We start from the raw sequence: 26,026 nt of genomic DNA, 5'->3' as shown, positions 1-26,026 counted from the left end.
TCTAAACCTAAACCTCACCCTCACCCTAACTCTCACCCTAAACTTTACCCTCAACCTAACCCTAAACCTAACACTCACACTAACCCTTACCCTAACCATCAGCCTAACCCTTATCCTAACGCTAACCCAACCCTAAACATAAACGTAACCCTAACCCTAACCATAACCCTCACACTAACCCTAACCCTAACCCTCAGCTTAACCCTCATGCCAACCCTAATCCTAACCCTAAACCTCACACACCCTAAAACTCCCCCTCCCCCTTATTCTCACCCTAAACCTAACCCTTACCTAACCGAAACCCTCACCCTCACACTAACCCTCACCCTCTCCCTAGCCCTCACCCTAAACCTAACACTCACACTAATCCTCACCCTCCACCTCCCCTTCCCCATCAGCCTTACACTAAACCTAACCTTAATCCTAGACCCAAACCTCAACCCCACCCTAACACTAACCCTAACGCTAACCCTCACCATCACCATCACCCTCACCCTAACTCTAAACCTAACCCTAACCCTAACTCTCACCCTCACCATAAACCTCAACCTAACACTTACCCACACCGTAAACCTCACCGTAACACTAAAACTAACTCCACCCTTAACCTCACCCTAACCCTTACTACATTCCTAAGCCTAACCCTGACCCTAATCCTAACTCTGAACCTAAACCTCAACCTCACCCTAACCCTCACCCTAAACATTACCCTCAACCTAACCCAAACCCTAACCCTAAACCTAACACTCACACTAACCCTTACCGTAAACCTCAGGCTAACCCTGATCCTAACCCCAACCCTAACCATAAACATAACCGTAACCCTAAACCTAACCCTAACCCTCACACTAACCCTAACCCTAACCCTCAGCCTAACCATCATCCCAACCCTAAACCTAACCCTAAACCTCAACCTCACCCTAACCCTCCCCCTCCCCCTAATTCTCACCCTAACCCTAACCCTTAACTAACTGAAACACTCACCCTGATATTAACACTCACCCTTACCCTAGCCAACACCCTAAACCTAACACTAACCCTAATCCTCACCCTCCACTTCCCCTTCCCCATCAGCCTTACTCTAAACCTAACCTTAATCCTAACCCTAACCCTCAACCCCACCCTCACCCTAACAATAACACTAACCCTAACGCTAATCCTCATCCTCACCCTCACCCTAAAACTAACCCTAAAAATTACCATAACCCTAGCCCTAACACTAATCCTAACCATAAAACTCACCCTAACACTAAACCTAACCCTAACCCTCACCCACACCCTCACCCTTATCCTAACCCTCACCCTCACCCTCAACCTCACCATCACACTAACCCTAACCCTCACCCTAACCCTCACCCTCACCCACAGCCTAAACCTATCCCTAACCCTAATCCTAACCCTAACACTCACCCTCATCCTAACCCTAACCCTAACACTCAACCTCAACCTCACCATCACCCTCACACTAACCCTCAACCTCACCCTAAACATCTCCCTAACACTAACCCTCAACCTAAACCTAATCCTAAGCCTCACCCTAACCCTAACCCTCACAATAACACTAACGCTAACCCTAACCCTCGCCCTCACCCTAACCCTCACCCTAACCTTTATCCTTACACTAAACTTAAACCTAACCCTAACCCTCACACTAACCCTAACCCATACCCTAACCCTATCCCGACAACTCACGCTAACTCTCAAACTAACTCTAAAACTAACCCTAAACCTCACACTAACCCTAACCCTAAGCCTAACCCTCAACCTCACCGTAACCCTCACCATCACCCTAACCTTCACCCTAACCCTAAATTTCAATCACACCCTAACCCTCATCCTCACCAGAACTAGACCCTCACCCGAACACTCACCTCACCCTAAACCTCACCCTCACAATAAACATCACCCTAACCACAAATCTCACCCTTACACTAACCCAAACACACAACTTAATCCTAACCCTCAAGCTAACCCTAACCCTCACCCTAAAACTAACCCTCACCCTAACACTAACCCTTACACTAAACCTAACCCTAACACTCACCCTCATCCTCAACCTCACCCTCACCCTAACCCTCATCCTAACACTAACCTTAAACCTAATGCTAACCCTAAACCTCACCCTCACCCTAAACCTAACCCTCACACTAAACCTAACCCTCACCATAAACCTTTCCATCACCCTGACCCTAACCCTCACCCTCACCATAAACCTCACCCTAACACTTACCCACACCCTAACCCTCACCTTAAATCTAAAACTACCTCTAACCCTTAACTTCACCCTAACACTAACCACAACACTAAGCCTAACCCTGATCCTAACCCTCACCCTAACCCGAAACCTCAACCTCACCCTAAACCTCACCCTAAACTTTACCCTCAACTTAACCGAAACCCTAACCTTAAACCTAACACTCACACTAACCCTTACCGTAACCCTCAGCCTAACCCTTATCCTAACCCTTACCCTAACCCTCACCATAACCGTAACCCTAACCCTCACACTAACCCTAACCCTAACCCTAAGCCTAAGCCTAAACCTCATCCCAAGCGTAATTCTAACCCTAAACCTCAGCCTCACCCTAACCCTAACAGTAACCCTAATCCTCACACTACCCTCACCCTCACCCTCACCCTAACCCTCACCCTAACCCTTACCCTCAACATAAACCTATCCATAAACCTAAACCTAACCCTAACTCTCACACGAACACTGAGCCTCACCCTAACCCTCACACTAACACCAACAATCACCCTAACCCTAACTCTCAAACTAACCCTAACTCTAAAACTAACCTTAACCCTCACAGTAAACCTAACCATAAACCTCACCCTCATCCTCACCCACACCCTAACCCAAAACCTAACCCTCATCCTGACACTCCCCCTCCCCCTCCCCCTCCCCCTCCCCCTCCCCCTCCCCCTCACCCTAACCCTAACCGTAAACCTTACCTAACAGAAAACCTCACCATCACCCTCACCCTAAATCTCACCCTGACACTAGCCCTCACCCTAACTCTAACCATCACCCTAACACTAAACCTCACACTAAACCTAACCCTAACACTCTCCCTCACCCTCAAATTCACTCTCACCCTCACCCTAAACCTCATTCTAACCTTAACCCTAAACCTAATGCTAACCCTAAACCTCACCCTCACCCGAACCCTAACCGTCACACTAAATCTAACCATCACCCTAAACCTTTCCTTCACCCTAACCCTAACCCTCACCCTCACCCTACCCCCACCCTAACACTTACCCACACCGTAACCCTCACCCTAACCCTAAAACTAACTCTCACCCTAAACCTATCCACATCCCTAAGCCTAACCCTGACCCTAACCCTAACTCTAAACCTAAACCTCACCCTCACCCTAACCCTCACCCTAAACTTTACCCTCAACCTAACCCAAACCCTAACCCTAAACCTAACACTCACACGAACCCTTACCCTAAACCTCAGCCTAACCCTTATCCTAACCCTAACCCTAACCATAACCATAACCGTAACCCTAACCATAACCCTAACCCTCACAATAACACTAACCCTAACCCTCAGCCTAACCCTCATCCCAACCCTTATCCTAAACCTAAACCTCCCCCTCCCTCTAACCCTCCCCCTCCCCTAATTCTCAGCCTAACCCTAAACCTTACCTAACCGAAACCCTCACCCTCACACTAACCCTCACCCTTACCCTAGCCCTCACCCTACATCTAACCCTAACCCTAATCCTCACCCTCCACCTCCCCTTCCCCATCAGCCTTACCCTAAACCTAACCTTAATCCTAACCCTAACCCTCAACCCCACCCTCACCCTAACCCTAACCCTAACCATAACGCTAAACCTCACCCTCACCCTCTCCCTAACCCTAAACCTAACCCTAAAAATTACCATAACCCTAGCCCTAACCCTAACCCTAACCATAAAACCCACCCTAACACTAAACCTAAGGCTAACCCTCACCCACACCCTCACCCTCATCCTAACCCTCACCCTTACCCTGACCCTCACCATCACACTAACCCTAACCCTCACCATAACCCACACCCTCACCCTCAGCCTAAACCTATCCCTAACCCTAATCCTAACAGTAAAACTCACCCTCATCCTAAACCTAACCCTAACACTCACCCTCAACCTGAACCTCACCCTCACCCTCACCCTCACACTAACTCTCAACCTCACCCTAAACATCTCCCTAACACTAACCCTCAACCTAACCCTAATCCTAAGCCTCACCCTAACCCTAACCCTCACCATAACCCTAACGCTAAACCTAACCCTCACCCTCACCCTAACCCTCACCCTAACCTTTATCCTAACACTAAATTTTAACCTAACCCTAACCCTCACACTAACCCTAACCCACACCCTAACCCTATCCCGCAACTCACACTAACTCTCACCCTATCACTAAAACTAAACCTAACCCTCACACTAACCTTAAACCTAAGCCTAACCCTCACCCTCATCGTAACCCTCACCATCACCCTAACCCTCAACCTAACCCTAAATTTCAACCACACCCTAACCCTCACCCTCACCAGAATTAGACCCTCACCCGAACACTCACACTCACCCTAAACCTCACCCTCCCAATAACCATCACCGTAACCCTAACTCTCCCCCTAACATTAAGCCAAAACCTCAACTTAATCCTAACCCTCAACCTAACACTAACTCTCACCCTAAACCTAACCCTCACCCAACACTAACCCTTACACTAAACCTAACCCTAACACTCAACCTCACCCTCAACCTCACCTTCACTCTAACCCTAACCCTCATCCTAACCCTAACCCTAAACCTAATGCTATCCCTAAACCTCACCCACACCCTAACCCTAACCCTAACCCTCACACTAAACCTAAACCTCACCCTAATCCTTTCCGTCAACCTAACCCTAACCCTCACCCTCACCATAAACCTCACCCTAACACTTACCCACACCGTAACCCTCACCTTAATTCTGAAACTAACACTCACCATACACCTCACCCTAACCCTAACCACAACCCTAAGCCTAAACCTGACCCTAACCCTCACCCTAACCCTAAACTTCACCCTCACCCTAAACTTTACCCATAACCTAACCCAAACACTAACCCTAAACCTAACACTCACACTAAACCTTACCATAACACTCAGCCTAACCCTTATCCTAACCCTTCCCATAAAGCTCAACATAACCGTAACCCTAACCCTAACCCTCAGCCTAAACCTCATCCCAACCCTAATCCTAACCCTAAAACTCACCCTAATCCTAACCCTAACACTAACCCTAATCCTCACACTAACCCTAACCCTCACCCTCACCCTCACCCTAACCCTCACCCTAACCCTTACCCTCAACATAAACCTATCCCTAAACCTAAACCTAACCCTAACTCTCACACGAACACTGAGCCTCACCCTAACACTCACACTAACACCAAAAATCACCCTAACCATAACCCTCAAACTAACCCTAACCCTCAACCTAACCCTAACCCTCACACTAACCCTAACCCTAAACCTCAACCTCATCCTCACCCATACCCTACCACAAACCTTAACCCTCATCCTAACAATAACCCTCACCCTCACCCTCACCCTCTCCCTCACCCTAAACCTCACCCTAACCCTAACCCTAAACTTTACCTAACAGAAAACCTCACCCTCACCCTCCCCCTCCCCCTAAACCTCACCCTCACACTAGCCCTCACACTAACTCTAACCCTCACCCTCACCCTAACCCTAACCCTCACCGTTACCCTAACACTCCCACTAATCCTAACCCTAACCCTCACCCTCACTCTCACCTTCACCCTAATCCTAACCCTAACCCTCATCCTAACACTAACTCTCAGCCTCATCCTCACCCTCAACCTAACCCTAAGCCTAACCCTAATCCACACGGTCACCCTAATACTCACCCTTACCCTAACCCTAACCCTTTCCTAACCGAAAAACTCACCCTCAACCTCACCCTCACCCTAACCTTCACCCTCACCCAATCCCTCACCCTAACACTAATTCTCACCCTAACCCTAACCCTAAAACTCACCCTCAACCTCTACCTAACCATAACCCTAACCCTAACCCTCATCCTAACACTAACGCTAAACCTAATGCTAACCCTAAAACTCACTCAGCCTAACCCTCACCCTAAACCTTACCGTCACCGTAACCCTAACTCTAACCCTATCACTAAACCTAACCATCAGACTAAGACTAATTCTACCCCTCAGCCTAAACCTCACCCTAAACCAAACCCAACCCTAATCCTCACCCTATCCTTAATCTTAACCCAACCCCTCACCATAACCCTCATCCTTACCCTAACGCTTATGTTAACCCTAACCCTCAAACTCACCCTAACCTTCACCCTAACCCTTACCCTCACCCTAATCCTAACCCTCACCCTCAAACTAATCCTCACCCTAACACTTACCCACACCCTAACCCTCACCCTAACCCTAACCTTAAACATCACCTTAAACCTAACCCTAACCCTAACCCGCACACTAACCCTAAACCTAACACTCAGCCTAACCCCCATCCTAACCCTAAACATAAAACTTACCCTCACCCTAACCCTAACCCTAAGCCTAATCCTCACCGCAATCCTAACCCTCACCCTCATGCTCCCCATCACCCTCAGCCTAACCCTAATCTTAAACCTCACCCTCACCCTAACCCTCACCCTCACCCTCACACTAACCCTCAACCTCACCCTAAACATCACCCTAAACCTAACTCTCATGCTAACCATAACACTAAACCTCACCCTAATGCTAACCCTCACCCTAAATCTCACCCTAACCCTATCGCTAACACTAACACTCACCCTAACACTCACTGTAACCCTTATTCTCACACTAACCCTAACCCTAAGCCAAACCTTCACTCTAACCCTAACCCTCACCCTAATCCTATCCCGACACTTCACCCTAACTCTCACCATAACCCTAAACCTAACCCTAACCCTCACTCTAAACCTAATGCTAACCCTAAGCCTAACACTATCCCTAACTCAAAACCATAACCCTCACCCTCACCCTTACATTCACTGTCACCCTAAACCTCAGCGTAAACCTAAGCCATAACCACACCCAAACCTTCACCCTCAGCCTAACCCTAAATCTCACATGAACACTCACCCTCACCCTAACACTCACCCTAACACTTACCCACACCCTACCCCTAAACCTAACCCTCACCCTCACACTCACCCTAACCCTAACCATAGCCCTAACCCTTACCCTCACCCTAACCCTCACCTCACACTAACACATATCCTAACCTTTACGCTCAACCTAAACCAAACCCTAACCCTAAACCTAACACTCACCCTAACCCTAATCCTAACATTAACTCTCACCCTCACCCTCACCCTAACCCTCACACTCACCACAACCTCAACCTAACCCTACCCCTACCCCACTCCATAACCCTCACCCTAAACCTAACACTCAAACTAACTCTAACCCTACCCCTAACCCTCACCCACAGACTAAACCTAAACCTAACGCTAACCCTAAACTTAACCCTAATCCTCACCCACACCCTAACCCTAACCCTCACCCGAAAAAGCAACCTCACCCGAAACCTCATCCTCACCCTAAACCGAACCCTCACACAAAACATCACCCAAACCCTAACCTAAACCCTAACTCTAACCCTCACCCTCACCCTCATCCTAACACATACCCTAACCCTAACTCTCATCCTAACCCTAACCCTAAACCTGAGGATAACCCTAAACCTTACCCTCACCCTAACCCTAAACGTCACACTAAAACTAACCATCACCCTAAACCTTTAAGTCACCCTAACCCTAACCCTCACCCTCACCCTACCTTCACCCTAACACTTACGCACACCGTAACCCTCACCCTAACCCTAAAACTAACTCTCACCCTAAACCTCACCCTAACCCTAACTACATCCCTAAGACTAACCCTGACCCTAACCCTAACTCTAAACCTAAACCTCACCCTCACCCTAACCCTCACCCTAAACTTTACCCTCAACCTAACACAAACCCTAATCCTAAATCTACCACTCACACTAACCCTTACCATAAACCTCAGCCTAACCCTTATCCTAACCCTAACCCTAACCATAACCATAACCGTAACCGTAACCCTAACCCTAACCTTCACACTAACCCTAACCCTAACCCTCAGCCTAACCCTCATCCCAACCCTAATCCTAACCCTAAATCTCACCCTCATCCTAACCCTCCCCCTCCCCCTAATTCTCACCCTAACCCTAACCCTTACCTAACCGAAACCCTCACGCTCACCCTAACCCTCACCCTCACCCTAGCCCTCACCCTAAACCTAACCCAAAACCAAATCCTCACCCTCTATCTCCCCTTCCCCCTCAGCCTTACCCTAAACCTAATGTTAATCCTAACCCTAATCCTCAACCCCACCCTCACCCTAACCCTAACCATAACGCTAAACCTCACCCTCACCCTCAACCTAAACCTAACCCTAACCCTAAAAATTACCATAACCCTAGAACTAATCCTAACCATAAAACTCACCCTAACACTAAACCTAACGCTAACCCTCACCCACACCCTCACCCTCATCCTAACCCTTACCCTCACCCTGACCCTCACTATCACACTAACCCTAACCCTCACCCTAACCCTCACCCTAACCCTCAGCCTAAACTTATAACTAAACCTAATCCTAACCCTAACACTCACTCTCATCCTTACCCTAACCCTAACACTCACCCTCAATCTAAACCTCACCTTCACCCTCACCCTCACACTAACTCTCAACCTCACCCTAAACATCTCCCTAACACTAACCCTAAACGTAACCCTAATCCAAAACCTCACCGTAACCCTAACGCTAACCCTAACCCTCACCCTCACCCTAACCCTCACCCTAATCTTTATCCTCACACTAAACTTAAACCTAACCCTAACTCTCACACTAACCCTAACCCACACCCTAACCCTATCCCGACAACTCACCCTAACTCTCACCTAATCCTAAAACTAACCCTAACCCTCACACTAACCCTAACCCTAAGCCTAACCCTCACCCTCAGCGTAACCCTCACCATCACCCTAACCCTCACCCTAACCCTAAATTTCAACCACACCCTAACCCTCACCCTCACCAGAATTAGACCCTCACCCGAACACTCACCCTTACCCTAAACTTCACCCTCACAATAACCATCACCCTAACCCTAACTCTCACCCTAACACTAACCCAAAACCTCAACTTAATCCTAACCCTCAACCTAACCCTATCCTTCACCCTAAAACTAACTCTCACCCTAACACTAACCCTTACACTAAACCTAACCCTAGCACTCGCCCTCACCCTCAACCTCTCCCTCACCCTAACCCTAACCCTCATCCTAACCCTAACTCTAAACCTAATGCTAACCCTAAACCTCACCCTCACCCTCACCCTATCCCTAACCCTCACACTAAACCTAACCCTCACCCTAAACCTTTCCGTCAACCTAACCCTAACCCTCACCATCACCCTAACCATCAAACTAAACTTTACCCTGAACCTAAACCCAATACTGACCCTAAACCTAACACTCACACTAACCCTTACCTAACCCTCAGCCTAACCCTTTTCCTAACCTAACCCTAACCCTCACCATAACTGTAACCCTAACCCTAATCCTAACCCTCACACTAACCCTAAACCTAACCCTCAGCCTAACCCTCATCCCAACCCTAATACTAACCCTAACCTTCACCCTCACCCTAACCCTAACACTAACCCTAATCCTCACCCAAACCCTAACCCTCACACTCACCCACACACTGACCGTCACCGGAACCCTTACCCTCAACATAAACCTATCCATAAACCTAAACCTAACCCTAACTCTCACACGAACACCTAGCCTCACACTAACCCTCACCCTAACACCAAAAATCACCCTAAACCTAACCCTCACCCTAACCCTAACCCTCTACCTAACCCTAACCCTCACATTAACCCTAACCCTAACCCTCATCCTCATCCTCACCCACACCCTAAACCAAACCCTAACCCTCATCGTAACACTATCCCTCACCCTCACCCTCACCCTCACCCTCACCCTCACCCTAACCATCATCCTCACACTAGCCCTCACCCTAACTCTAACCCTCACCCTTACCCTAACCCTAACCCTCACCCTCACCCTCACCCTAACCCTAATCCTAACATTAACCTTAAACGTAATGCTAACCCTAAAACTCACATTCACCCTAACCCTCACCCTAACTGATACCATCACCGTAACCCTAACTCTAATGCTCACATTAAACATAACCTCATACTAACTCTAACCCTACCCCTCAGCTTAACCCTCAACCTAAACCTAAACCTAACCTTAAGGCTCACCCTATCCTTAACCATAAACCAAACCCCCACCCTAACCCTCACACTAAACCTCACCCTAAATCTCACCCTAACTCGTACCCTCACCCTAACCCTAATACTAACCTTAACCCTAATCCTAAACCTCATTCTCACCCTAACCCTCACCCTGACATTTATCCTCACCCTAATCCTTATCCTAAATCTAAAACTAACCCTCACACTAACCCTAACCCTCAGCATAAGACTTATTCTAACCCTAAACCTAACCCTAACCCTCACCCTAAACCTAACCCTAACCCTAACCCTAACCCTCACACTAACCCTAACCCTAACCCTCAACCTAACCCTCATCCTAACCATAATCCTAACCTTAACCCACACCCTCACCCTCCCTATCACCCTCAGCCTAACCCTAATCCTAACATTAATCCAAACTTTCATCCTCACCCTCACCCTAACCTTAACCCTATCCCTATCCCTATTCCTTACCTTTATCCTAAACCTCACCCTATACCTCACCCTCACCCTAACCCTAAACCAAACCCTGACCCTCACCCTAACCCTCACCGTAACCCTCACACTAACCTTACACTCATCCTCACACTAAACCTCAACATAAACTTTACTCTCACCATAACCCTAACCCTAATCCTAACCCTAATCGTTTCCCTAAACCTAACCCTCTCCCACACCCTAACTCTTAACCTCACCCGAACCGTCACCTCTCCCTAACACTCTTTCTAACGCTATGCCTAAACCTAATCCTAAACCTAACCCTCACCCTCAAACTCAACCTAACCCTAACACTAATCCTAACCCTAACACTCACCCTCACCGTAACCCTAACCCTCACACTCACCCTAAAACTCACCCTAAACCTATCCCTACCCCTCTCCCGAACCCTAACCCTCAACCTAACCCTAACCCCACCCTTAACCCTCACCGTCACAAGAAACCTAAACCTAACCCTAACCCTCATCCTAACCCTAATCCTCACCCACACCCTCACCCACACCCTCACCCTCACCCGAACCATCATCCTCTCCCTACCCCTCAACCTCAACCTAAACATCACCTTAACCCTAATCCTCACCCTAATCCTAACCCTAACTCTAACCCTCACCCTAACCCTCAACCTAACCCTTACCCTCACCCTATCCCTAATGGTAACCCTAACCATAACACTCAGACTAACCGTAACCCTCACTCTAACCCTAATCCTAACCCTAACCCTAACCTTCAGCTCACGCTGACACTCACACTCAGCCTAACCCTAACCCTAACAGTAATCCTAATTCTAACTCTCAGCCTCACCCTCACCCTAAACCTCAACCTCATCCTCACATTAACCATCACCCTCACCCTAAAAATCCCCCTAACCCTAACCCTCACCCTAAACCTAACCCTAACCCTCACCCTAATGCTAACCCTCACCCTAACCCTCACTGTAACCCTAACGCTAAACCTAACCCTCACCCTCACCTTAAACCTCACCCTAAACCTTATCCTCACACTAACCTTAACCCTAAGCCTAACCCCCACACTAACCCTAACCCTCACCCTAACCCTATCCCGAAACCTTACCCTAACTCTCACCTTAACCATAACCCTTAGCCTAAACCTCAACCTAACCCTAAATCTAGACTTAACCCTCACCCCCAACATGACCCTCACGGACACCCTAACACTCACCCTAAAACTAACCCTCAACCACACAAAAACCCTAACCCTTACCCAAACCCTAACCCACACACGAACACTCACCCTCACCCTAACCCTCAACCTTATACTAAACTTCACCCTAACCCTAACTCTCACCCTAACCCTAGCCATAACCCTTACCCTAACCCTAACCCTCAACCTAACACTAACTCTCACCCTGACCCTCACCTTAACCCTAACCCTAACCCTAACCCTAACCCTAACCCTAACACTTACCCTAAACCTAACCTTCACCCTAAACCTAACCCTCACCCTAACACTAACCCTCACAGTGACCCTAACCCTTACCCTCACCCTCACCCTAAACCTAACCCTCATCCTAAACCTAACTGTAAACCTAATGCTAAACATAAACCTCATCCTCACCCTAAGCCTCAGCATAAACTTTACCCTCAACCTCACCCTAACAATAACCCTCAACCTCAAACTAACCCTCACACTAAACCTAAAACTCACCATGACCCTAACCCTAACCCTCACACTAAACCTAAACCTCACCCTCCTCCTAACCCTCACCCAAAACCTTGCCTACACCCTACCCCTCACCCTAAGCCTAACCCTAAATCTAACCCTCACCCTAACACTCACCCTAACCCTAAACATAACCCTAACCCTCACCCTCACCCTAACACTCACCCTAAACTTTACCCTCAACCTAACCCAAACCCTAACCCTAAAACTAACATTCACACTGACGCTAACCCTAACCCTCAGCCTAAACCTAAAACTAACCCTAAACCACACCCTAACCCAAACCCTAACCCTAACCCTAACCCTCACACTAACCCTAACCCTAAACGTCAGCCTAACCCTCACCCTAACCCAAACCCTATCCCTAACCCTGACCCTCACCCTCACCTTAACCCTAACCCTCACCCTCACCCTAACACTCACCCTAAACTTTACCCTCAACCTAACCCAAACCCTAACCCTAAAACTAACATTCACACTGACGCTAACCCTAACCCTCAGCCTAAACCTAAAACTAACCCTAAACCACACCCTAACCCAAACCCTAACCCTAACCCTAACCCTCACACTAACCCTAACCCTAAACGTCAGCCTAACCCTCACCCTAACCCAAACCCTATCCCTAACCCTGACCCTCACCCTCACCTTAACCCTAACCTAACCCTCACCCTAACCCTAACCCTCACACTAGCCCACACCTAACACTAAACCTCAAACTAACCCTGACCCTAAACCTCACCCTCAACCTAATCCTAACCCTAAACATAACCCTAACATTCATCCTAACCCAAACCCTAAACCTAATTCTATCCCTAAACCTCACACTCACCCTAACCCTCACTGTAACCCTTACTGTCACCCTAACCCTAACCCTAACCCTCACACTAAACCTAATCCTCACCCTAACCCTAACACTACCCCTCAGCCTATCCCTCACCCTAACTCTTACCCACACCCTAACACTCACCCTAACCAGAACCATAAACCTAACTTTCAACCTAACCCTCACCATAACCTTAAACTTCACCATCACCCTAATATTCACCCTGAAATTTACTCTCAACCTAGCAATTACCCTAACGCTAAACCTAAACCTCACACTAACCCTAACACTAACCCTCAGCCTAAACCTTATCCTAAACATAAACCAAATCTAACCCTCACCCTAAGCCTAACCCTAACCCTAACCCTAACAATAACAATCATCCTAACCCTAACACTTATACTAACCCTCCACATCACCCTAAGCCTAACCCTAATCCTAACCCTAATCCTAACACTCACCCTCACCCTAAATCTAACACTAAACCTAACCCTAACACTCAACATCACCCTCACCCTAACCCAAAATATATCCCTAACCCTCACCCTAACGCTAAGCCTCAACCTATACCTCACCCTCACCCTAAACCTAACCATAAACCTAACACACACTGTAACCCTCACCCTATTTCTAACACTAACCCTCACACTCATCCTCACACTAAACCTCACCCTAATCCTTAAATTCACCAGAACCCTAACCCTAATCCTAACCCTAATCCTCACCATAAATCTAAAACTCATGCACACCCTAACCCTCACCCGAAATCGAATCTGAACCCTCACCTAACACTCACACTAACCCTAACCTTAACCCTAATCCTAAACCTAACCCTCACCTTCAATCTCACCCTAACTCTAACCCTAAACCTAACCCTCACTCTCACCCTCACCTTAATCCTCACACTCATCCTAAACCTCACCCTAACCGAAACCCTACCCTTCTCCATAACTCTCAACCTAACACTAACCCTATCCCTAACCTTCACGCTTACCCTGACCATCAACCTCAGCCTAACCCGAACCTAACCCTATTCCTATTCCTAACACTTACCCTCACATGCAACCTAAAACTAAACCTAACCCTAACCCTCACCCTAAACCTAACCTCAGCTTAACCCTCACCCTCACCCTAATCCTCACCCTAACCCTAACCCTTACCTAAACGAAACCCTCATCCTCACCCTCACCCTAACACTAACCCTAACTCTAACCCTAAACCTAACCCTAAAACTCACCCTAAAACTAACCCTAAACCTCACCCTCACCCACACCCTCAAACTAACCCTCACACTAATCCTAACCTTAACACTCAGTCTAAACCTCATCCTAACCCTACCCTAACCCTAACATTCACCCTAAACCTAACCCTCAGCTTCACTTTCAACCGCACCCTCACCCTAATGCTAACCATAACCCTCCACCTCATCCTAACCCTCACCCTAACCCTTTCCCTCAACCTAACACTAAACCTCACCCTCACCCTAACCCTCACCCTAAAAGTTACCCACATCCTAAACCTCATCCTAACCCTAACCCTAAACCTAACCCTCACCCGAAACCTCAACCTAACCCTAAACATAACCCTAAACCTAACCCTGACCCTAACACTCACACTAACCCTAAACCTCAAACTCACCCTAAACCTCACCCTAAACTTTACCTTCAATTTAACCAAAACCCTAACCCTAAACCTAACACTCACACTAACTTTAACCGTAATCCTCAGCCTAACCCTTATCCTAACCCCAAACCTGAATCTAACCCTCACACTCAACCTAACCCTAAACCTAACCCTAACCCTCACCTTAAACCTAACCATCACCCTCACCCTCACCCTAACCCTAATCCTAACACTTACACTCAACCTCACCCTATCCTTAACCATCACCCTAATCCTAAACCTCAAACTAATCCTAACCCTCATCCTGACACTCACGCTCACCCTAACCCTAAACCAAACCCTTACCCTAACGCTAACCCTCACCCTAAACCTAACCCTTACAATAAGAGTAACCGTCACACTAACCCTAACACTAACCCTCACCATAACCCTCACCCTCACCCTCACCCTTACCCTAACCCTAACCCTAATCCTAACCCTAATGGTAAACCTAATGCTAACCTTAAACCTCACCCTCACCCTAACCCTCACCCTTACCCTAAATATCACCCTAATCCTAGTCCTCACCCTAACCCTAACCCTAACCCTCACCCTAAACCTAACCTCAGCTTAACCCACACCTTCACCTTAATCCTCACCCTAAACCTTACCCTTACCTAAGGGAAACCCTCATCCTCACTCTCACCCTAACCCTAACCCTAACCCTAACAATAAACATAGCTGTAACCCTAACCTTAACCCTAAAACTCAACCTAAACCTAATCCTAACCCTAACCCTCACACTCACCCTCACCTTCATTCTAACCCTCACTCCCACCCTGAGCCTCAACATCAACTAACCCTCACACTAACCCTAAGCATCACCCTAAACCTAACCCACACCCTCACTTTCACCCTCACCCTCAGCCTAACAGTAACCCTAACTCTAATCCTAACACTAACCCTCACCCTGACACAAACCCTAAACCTAACCCTCACCCTCAGCCTCACCCTCACCCGCACCCTCACCCTAACCCTCACCCTCACCCTCACACTAACCCTCAACCTGACCCTAAACATCACCCTAACCCTAACCCTCACCTTAACCCTAACACTCACGCTAACCCTAACGCTAACCCTAACCCTCACCCTCACCCTAATCCTCACCGTAATCATTATCCTCACACTAACCCTAACCCTAACCCTAACCCTCAAACTAACCTTACCCCTAACCCTAAACCTATCCTGACACCTCAACCTAACTCTCAACCTAACCCTAACCCTAATCCTAACCCTCAATCTAATCCTAACCGTAAACCTAACCCTCACCCTCACCCTAACGTCACCCTATCACTAACGCTAACCCTACACCACATCCTCACCCTAACCCTCACAATAACCCTTATCCTCACACTAACCCTAACCATAACCCTAACACTAACCCTCAAACTAAACCTAAGCCTCACCCTAACCCTAACCCTACCCCTCAGCCTAACCCTCACCCTAAACCTAACCCTAAACCAAATCCTCATCCTCTCCTTAACCTTAACCCAAACCCTCACCCTATCCCTCACCTTCACCCTAACCCTCACCCTTATCCTAACCCTCACCTGAACCCTAACCCTCACCCTCAACGTAACCCTCACCCTAACACTTACCCACACACTAACACTCACCCTAACCCTAACCATAAACCTAACCTTCATCCTAACCCTAAACTTCACCGTCACCCTAATATTCACCCTAAAATTTACCCTCACCTTAACACTAAACCTAACCCTAAACCTAACCCTCACAATAACCCTAACCCTAACCCTCAGCCTAACCCTTATCCTAACCCTAAACCTAACCCTAACCCTCAACCTCAACCTAGCCCTCACCTTAACCCTCACCCTAACTTTAACCCTGACTCTCACCCTCAACCTCAGCCTAATCCTAACCCTCAACCTCACCCTCACCCTCAGCCTCAGCCTAACCCAAACCCTAACCCTAATCCTAAACCTAACCCCCAACCTCACCCTAACCCTGACACTAACCCTAACGCTAACCCTCAACCTCACACTCACCCTCACCCTAACCCTCACCTTCAACCTCACCCTCACCCTAACTCTCACACTAACCCTAACCCTCATCCTAACCCGAACCCTAGTACTCACCATAACCCTCACCCTATCCCTAACACTAACCCTAACCCTCATCCTCACACTAAACCTCACATTAATCCTTAAGCTCACCAGAACCCTAACCCTAATCCTAACCCTAATCCTCACCATAACCGTAACCCTCATGCACACCCTAACCCTCACCCGAACCCTCACCCTCACCCTAACACTCACCCTAAACTTAACCTTAAACCTAATCCTAAAAATAACCCTCACCTTCAAACTCACCCTAACTCTAACCCTAACCCTAACACTAACCCTCACTCTCACCCTCACCCTAATCCTCACACTCACCCTAAACCTCACCCTAACCCTAACCCTACCCCTCTCTGTAACTCTCAAATTAACCCTAAACCTAACCCTACACTTCACCCTCACCCCGACCCTCAAGCTCAGAATAACCCTAACCCTAAGCCTACTCCTAATCCTAACCCTTACCCACATATTCAACCTAAACCTAACACTAACCCTAAACCTCACCCACACCCTCACCCTAACCCTCACCCTCACCCTAAACATCACCCTAACCCTAACCTTCACCCTAACCTTAACCATAACCCTCACCCTAACCCTAAACTCAGCTTAACCCTGACCCTCTCCCTAATTCTCCCCCTATACCTAACCCTTACCTAAACGAAACCCTCACCCTCAAGCTCACCCTAACCATAACCCTAAAAATAACCCTAACAATAACTCTAATCTTAACACTAAAACAAACCCTAAAATTAAACCTAAACCTCACCCTCACCCGCAAACTAACCCTAACCCTCACACTAACTATAACCTTAACACTCAGCCTAAACATCATCCTAACCCTAACCCTAACCCTAACCCACAACCTAACCCTAACCCTCACCTTCACTTTCACCCTCACCCTCACCCTAACCCTAACCGTAACTCTCATCCTCAACCTCATCCTCACCCACACCCTCACACTAACCCTCACCCTCACCCTCACCTTCACAGTAACACTAAACCTCACATTAAACAACACCCTAACCCTAAACATCACCGTCACCCTGTCCCTAACCCTAACACTAACACTAACCCTAACCCTCACCATCACCCTAACTCTCACCCTAATCCTTAACCTCACAATAACCATAACCCTAACCCTAACCCTAATCCTCATCCTCACACTATACATCACCCTAACCCTTAACTTCACCATAACCCTAACCCTAACCCTAACCCTAATTCTTGCCCTAACACTAACCCTCACCCGAACCCTCACCCTCACCCTCACCGTAACGCTCAACCTAACCCTAAACCTAACCCTAATCCTAAACCTAACCCTCACCCTCAAACTTACTCTAACCCTAACCCTAACCCTCACCCTCACCCTGACAATAACCCGGACCCTAACCCTAACCCTCACCCTAACACTAACCCTAACGCTAACCCTCAACCTAATTCTAACCCTATCCCTAACCCTCCCCCTCCCCCTAAAACTAACCCTTACCCTAACTCTCATCCTCACAATAAACATCAAATTAACCCTAACTCTCACCCTAACACTAACCCTAAGCCTCACCCTAACCCTAAGCCTCAACCTAACCCTGACTTTCACCCTGAAACTCAACCTAACCCAACCCTAACCCTAACCCTCACCCTAAACCTTACCCTAACCCTAATACTCACCCTAAAACTAACCCTCACCCTAGCACTAACCCACACACTATACCTAAAACTAACACTCTTCCTCACCCTCTACCTCACCCTCACCCTAACCCTAACCCTCATCCTAACCCTAACCCTAAACATAATGCTAACCCTAAATCTCACCCTCAGCCTAACCCTCACCCGAAACCTTACGTTCACAATAACCCTAAACCTAACCCTCAGACTAAACCTATCCCTCTCCCTAAACCTAACCCTAAACCTCACACTAAACCTAACCCTCACCCTAATCCTAACCCTACCCCTCATCCTAACCCTCACCCTAAACCTGACCCTAACCCTAATCCTCACCCTATCCCTAATCTTAACCCTAACCCCAAACCTCACCCTCACTTAACCCTAATGCTAAGCCTAACCCTCCACCTCACCCTAACCCTCACCCTAACCCTTTCCCTCAACCTAACCCTAACCCTTACCCTCATCCTAACCCTTACCCTAAAAGTTACCCACACCCTAAACCTCCCCCTAACCCTAACCCTAAACCTAACCCTCACCCTAACCCTAACCCACACCCTTACTCTCACCCTCACCATCATCCTAACCCTAATGCTTACCCTATTCCTAACCCTCACCCTCACCCTCACCCTAACCCTAAACCTAACACTCACCCTCACCCTCAATCTAACCCTATCCCTAACCCTCACCATAGCGCTAACCCTCACCCTATAACTCAACCTCACTGTAAAACTAAATGTAAGCCTAAGCCTCACCCTAACCCTTACCCTAACCCTAACACTAACCCGAATCCTCATCCTCACACTATACATCACCCTAACCCTTACCTTCACCATAACCCTAAGCCTAACCCTAACCCTAATTCTCACCCTAACCCTAACCCTCACCCTCACCGTAACACTCAACCTAACCCTAATTCTAAACCTAACCCTCACCCTCAAACTTACCCTAACCCTAACCCTAACCCTCACCCTCACCCTGACAATAACCCGCACCATAACCATTACCCTGACCCTAACACTAACCCTAAACCTAACCCTCAACCTAATTCTAACACTATCCCTAACCCTCATCCTCCCACTAACCCTAACCCTAACACTAACCCTCAACCTAACCCTAAGCTTCACCCACACCATAACCCTCTCCTTCACCGGAACACTCACACTTCCCCGAACACTCATCCTCACCCTAACACTCGCCCTCACCCTAAACATCACCCAAACCCTAATCCTTACCCTAAACCTAACCCTAACCCTCACCCTAACCGTAACCCTCAACCTAACCCTCAACCTCACGCTAATTCTCACCATAACCCTAACCCTTACCTAAAAGAATCCCTCACCCTAACGCTCACACTAACCTTCTCCTCACCCTAGCCCTCAGGCTAAACCTATCCCTAACCCTAACACTCTCCCTCACACATAACCTCACCCTAAACCATACCCTCAGCCTAACACTAACACTAACCCTATTCCTAATCCTAACCCTCATACGTACCCTCACCCTAAACCTAACCCTAACACTAACCCTCACCCACACCCTCACACTCACCCTCACCCTCACCCTCACCGAACGCTCACCCTCACCCTAAACATCACCCTAACCCTAACCCTCACCGTAAGCCTAACCCTAACCCTCACACTAACCCTAACCTCAGCTTAACCCTCAACCTCAACCTAAACTTCACCATAACCCTAACCCTAAGGTAAATGAAAACCTCACCTCCACCCTCACACTAACCCTCACACTCACCCTAACCCTCACCCTAACCCTTACCCTCACACTAACCCTAACCCTCACCATAATCCTATCCTGACACCTCAACCTAACTCTCACACTAACCCTAACCCTAAACCTAACCCTCACCCTGACCCCAGACCTAAACCTAACCCTCACCCTCACCCTAACCCTCACCGTCACCCTAACACTCATCCTAAACCTAACTCTCAAACACACCCTAACTTTCACCCTCACACGAATCTTCACCCTCACCCGAACACTCACCCTCACCCTAATCCTCATCCTCACAATAAACATCACCCTAACCCTCACCCTAACCCTAACACTTATCCTCACCCTAAAACTAACCCTAACCTTCACCCTCACCCTGACTCTCACCCTCAGCCTAACCGTAACACTCACCCTATTCCTAATCCTAACTTTCACCATCACCCTAACCCTAACCCTAACCCTACCCTAAGCCTAACCCTCACCCTCACCCTCACCCTAACCCTCACACTAATCCTAACAGTAACCCGACCACTAACCCTCACAGAAAACCTCAACTTTCCCCTCAGCCTTACCCTAACCCCAATCCTAACCCTAACACTCAACCCCACCCTCACCCTAACCCTAACCCTAATCCTAATGCTAACCCTTGCCCTCACCCTCTTCGTAAACTTAACCTTAACCCTAACAATAAACCTAACTGTAACCATAACCCTAACCATAAAACTCACCCTAAACCTAATCCTAACCCTAAACCTCACCCTCACCCTCTTTCTAAACCTCACCCTCACCTGACACTCACCATTACAGTAACCCTCACACAAACCCTAAACCTCACCCTAACCTTAACCTTAACCCTTACCCTCACTTTCACCCTCCACCTCAGCTTAAACATAACCCTAACCCTAATCCTAACCCTAACCCTCACCCTCTCCCTAAACCTAACCCTAACACTACCCTAAACCTAACCCTAACCCTCACCCTCAACCTCAACCTCACCTGCACCCTCACCATAACACTCACATTCCCCCTCACACTCACCCTCCCACTAACCCTCAATCAAACCCTAAACATGACCCTAAACCTAACTCTCACCTTAAACCAAACCCTAACCGAAGCCCAAACGCTAACCCTCACACTAACCCTAACGTTAACCCTAACCCTCACCCTCAACCTAACCTTCATCATAACCCTTATCCTCAAACTAACCCTAACCCTAACCCTAACCCTAACCCTCACCCTAAACCTAAACCTCACCCTAACCTTATCCCGACACTTCACCCTAATTCTTACCCTAACCCAAACCCTAACCCTAACCCTAACCCTAAACCTAACGCTCACGCTCACCCTAACCCTCACCATCAACCTAACCCTAATCCTAACCATCACACTCACCCTAACCCTTATCCTCACTCTAACCCTAAACCTAATACTGACCATAACCCTCACACTAACCATAACCTTTACCCTTACCCTAACCCTAATCATAATCTTCACCCTCACCCTGACCCTCACCCTCATCCCAAAACTAACGCTAACCCTGTTTCTAATCCTAACCCTCACCCTAAAACTAACCCTAACCCTAACCCTCAACCTCACCCTCACCCTCACCCTAACCATCAACCTCACCCTAAACATCACCCTAACCCTAACCCTCACCCTAACCATAATCCTAACCATCACCCTAAACCTAACCTCAGCTTAACCATCACCCTCACCCTAATCCTAACCCTAACAATAACTCTTACCTAAGCGAAACCCTCACCCTCACCCTCACCCACACAATAACCCTCACCATCATCCTAACTCAAACCCTAACACTAAACCTAACCCTAACCCTCAACCTAATTCTAACCTTATCCCTAACCTTCACCCCCCACTAACCCTAACCCTCACACTAACCCTAATCCTCACCCACACCCTAACCCTCTCCCTCACCTGAACCCTCACCCTAACCCTCACCCTCACCCTAAACATCACCCAAACCCTAACCCTTACCCTAAACCTAACCCTACCCCTCTCCCTAACCGTAACCCTCAACCTAACCCTCAACTTTACGTGAATCCTCACCATAACCCTAACCCTTACCTAAAAGAAACACTCACCCGACCCTAACACTAACCCTCTCCCACACCTTAGCTCTCAGCCTAAACCTATCCCTAGCCCTCACACTCACCCTCACCCTTAACCTCACCATAATTCTTACCCTCACCCTAACCCTAACCCTAACACTAATCATAATCCTCACACTCACCATAACACAAACCCTAAACCTAAACCTAACCTTAACCCTAAACTTCACCCTCACCCTGACCCTTACCCTCAGCCTAACTCTAACCCTAACCCTATTCCTAATCCTAACCCTCACAACCAACCTCACCCTAAACCTAACCCTAACAATAACCCTCCCCCTGACACTCACCTCACCCTTAACGAACCCTCACCCTCACCCTAAACATCACCCTAACACTAACCATCACCCTAAGCCTAACTCTATCCCTCACCCTAACCCTAAACTCAGTTTAACCCTCACCCTCAACCTAATCTTCACCCAAACCGTAACCCTAAGGTAAATGAAACCCTCACCCTCACCCTCTCACTAACCCTCCCCCTCACCCTAGCCCTCACCCTAACCATAACGCTAACCCTTACCCTCTACCTCCCCCTCCCCTCCCCCTCAGCCTAAAGGTAACCCTAACCATAACCCTAACTGTAACCCTCACCATCAAACAATCCTTCACCCTAACCCTTACCCTCACCCTTACCCTAACCCTAATCCTAACCCTCACACTCACCCTAATCCTAACCCTAACACTAACCCTAACCCTTATCCAAATCCTAAACCTAACACTAACCTTAACCCTCACCCTCATCCTAAAGCTCACCCTAACACTTACTCTCACCCTCAACCTAAACCTAACCCTAACCCTATCCATAACCATAACCCTCACCCTAACCCTAACCCTCACCCTAACCCTACCACTCTCCCTCACCCTCACCCTATTCCAAAACCTAACAATAACCCTAACCCTCACCCTCACCCTAACCCTCACGCTAACTCTTACACTCACCCTCACCTTTACCATAAACCTCACCCTCAACCTCACCCTAACCCTAAACCTTAACCTCACCCTAACCCTAACTGTAACCCTAAACCTAACCCATACACTAACCAAAACCTTCAGCCACACCCTAACCGTCACTCTCACCATCACCCTCACCCTAAGCCTTACCCTCTCCCTAAACCTAAATCTAACCCTAACCCTAATCCTAACCCTCACGCTCACCACACCACTCACCCTAATGCTAACTCTAACCCTAACCCTCACCCTCATCCTAACCCTCAACAATCACCCTAACCCTAACCCTCACCCAAACAATAAACATCACCCTAACCCTAATCCTCAACCTAACGCTAACTCTAACCCTCACCATAACCCTAACACTCACACTAATCCTACGCCTACCCCTCACACTAACCCTACGCCTACCCCTCACACTAACCCTTACCCTAACCCAAACCCACACCATAAACCTAGCCCTCACACTTACCCTAACCCTAACCCTCACCCTCACCCTCACCCTCACCCTAACACTAACCCTAATCCTAACACTCACCCTAACCCTCACTGTAAGCCTACCCCTCACTCTAACCCTAACCCTTACCCTCACCCTCACCCTAAACCTACCTCTAACCCTAACCTTCACCCTAACCCTCACACTAACACTCACACTAATCCTAACCCTCACTCTAACCCTAACCCTCAACCTAACACTTACCCGCACCCTAACCCTAACCCTAACTCTCACTCTAACAGTAACCCTAAACCTTACCATAATCCTAAACCTAAGCCTCACCCTCACCCTCACCCTCAACCTAACTCTCACCCTCAACCTAAATATCACCCTAACCCAAAACCTCACCCTAAACCTAACCCTAACCCTCACGTTCACCCTAGCCTTCATCCTAACCCTAATCCTAACAATAACCCTAACCCTAATCCTAAAACTCACCCTAACACTGATCCTAAGGCAAACCCTCACACTGTTCCTCACCCTCACCTTAACCATTACCCTCAACCTCACCCTCACCCTAACCCTCACACTAACCCTAACCCTCAACCTAATCCTATCCCTAACCCTCACCCCTAAACCTAACCCTAACACTCACCCTCACCCAAACTCTCAACCTCAGCCTAACCCCAAACCTAACCCTAAACCTAAACCGAACCTTAACACTCAACCTAACCCTCACCCTCACCCTCAACCTAACCCTCACCCTCACACTAAAGATGACCCTAACCCTATCCCTCACCCTAACCCTAACCCTAATCCTAACCATCACCCTAACCCTAACTATAACCCTGAAACTCACCCTCAACCTAACCCTCACCTAACCTTTATCCTCACACTAACCCTACCTCTAACCCTAACCCTTACCCTCACACTAACACTAACCCTCACCATAACACTAAACCTACCCCTCAACCTAACCCTCAACCTAACCCTTACACTAACCCTAACCCTTTCCCTAAATCTAACCCTAACAGTAACTCTCAACCTCATAGTAAACATCACCCTAACGCAAACCCTCACCCTAACCCTAGCCCTAACACTCACCCTAACCTTAAACCTGAACCTAACCCTCACCCTCACCTAATCCTCACCCTAACCCTCAACCTAAACCTTACCTAAACGAAGCCCTCACGCTCACCCTCACCCTCAACCTAACCCTCACCCTAAACCTTACACTCAAACTAAACTTAACCCTAACACTCACACTAACGCTAAAACTACCCCTCAGCCTACTACTCCACCCTAACCCTCAGCATAACCCTAACCCTCACCAAAAACCTAACCATAAATCTCACCCTCACCCTAACCCTCACTGTAACCCTAAAACTCAACCTAACCCTAACCCTCACCCACACCCTAACCCTCACCCTCCCCCGAACACTAACCCTCACCCTAACCCTAAACCTCACCATAAACATAACTCTAACGCTAACCCTCACCCAAATCCTAACCCTAACCCTCCCCCTAACCCTAACACTCACACTAACCCTCAATCTCAACATAATTCTCACCCTAAAAATAACCCTAACCCTTACCTAACCGAAAAACGCACCCTCACTCTCACCCTAACCCTCAACCTCACCCTAGCTCTCACCCTAACCCTAATCCTAACCCTATCCCTAACGCTAACACTATCCCTTAACCTCGCCCTAAACCTCACCCTAACCCTAACCCTAAACTTCACCCTAACAATCACCCTATACCTAACACTAACCCTAACCCTCACCCTCACCCTAACCCTCACCCTAACCCTATTCCTACACCTCACCCTAACTCTCAACCTAACCCTAACCCTAATCCTCACCCTAACCCTAACCCTTGCCCACACCCTAACCCTCACCATCACCGGAACGATCATCCTCACCCTAACACTCACACTAAACCTAAACCTAACACTAATCCTAAACCTAACCCTCAACCTCACACTCTCCCTAAGCCTAACACTCACCTTCA

This window comes from Dipodomys merriami, unplaced genomic scaffold (assembly GCF_024711535.1).
Source record: "Dipodomys merriami isolate MVZ:Mamm:240054 unplaced genomic scaffold, mDipMer1.0.p SCAF_46, whole genome shotgun sequence".
Taxonomy (NCBI): domain Eukaryota; kingdom Metazoa; phylum Chordata; class Mammalia; order Rodentia; family Heteromyidae; genus Dipodomys; species Dipodomys merriami.
The sequence above is the reverse complement of the archived record's forward strand: the minus strand, read 5'-3'. Positions refer to the sequence as shown.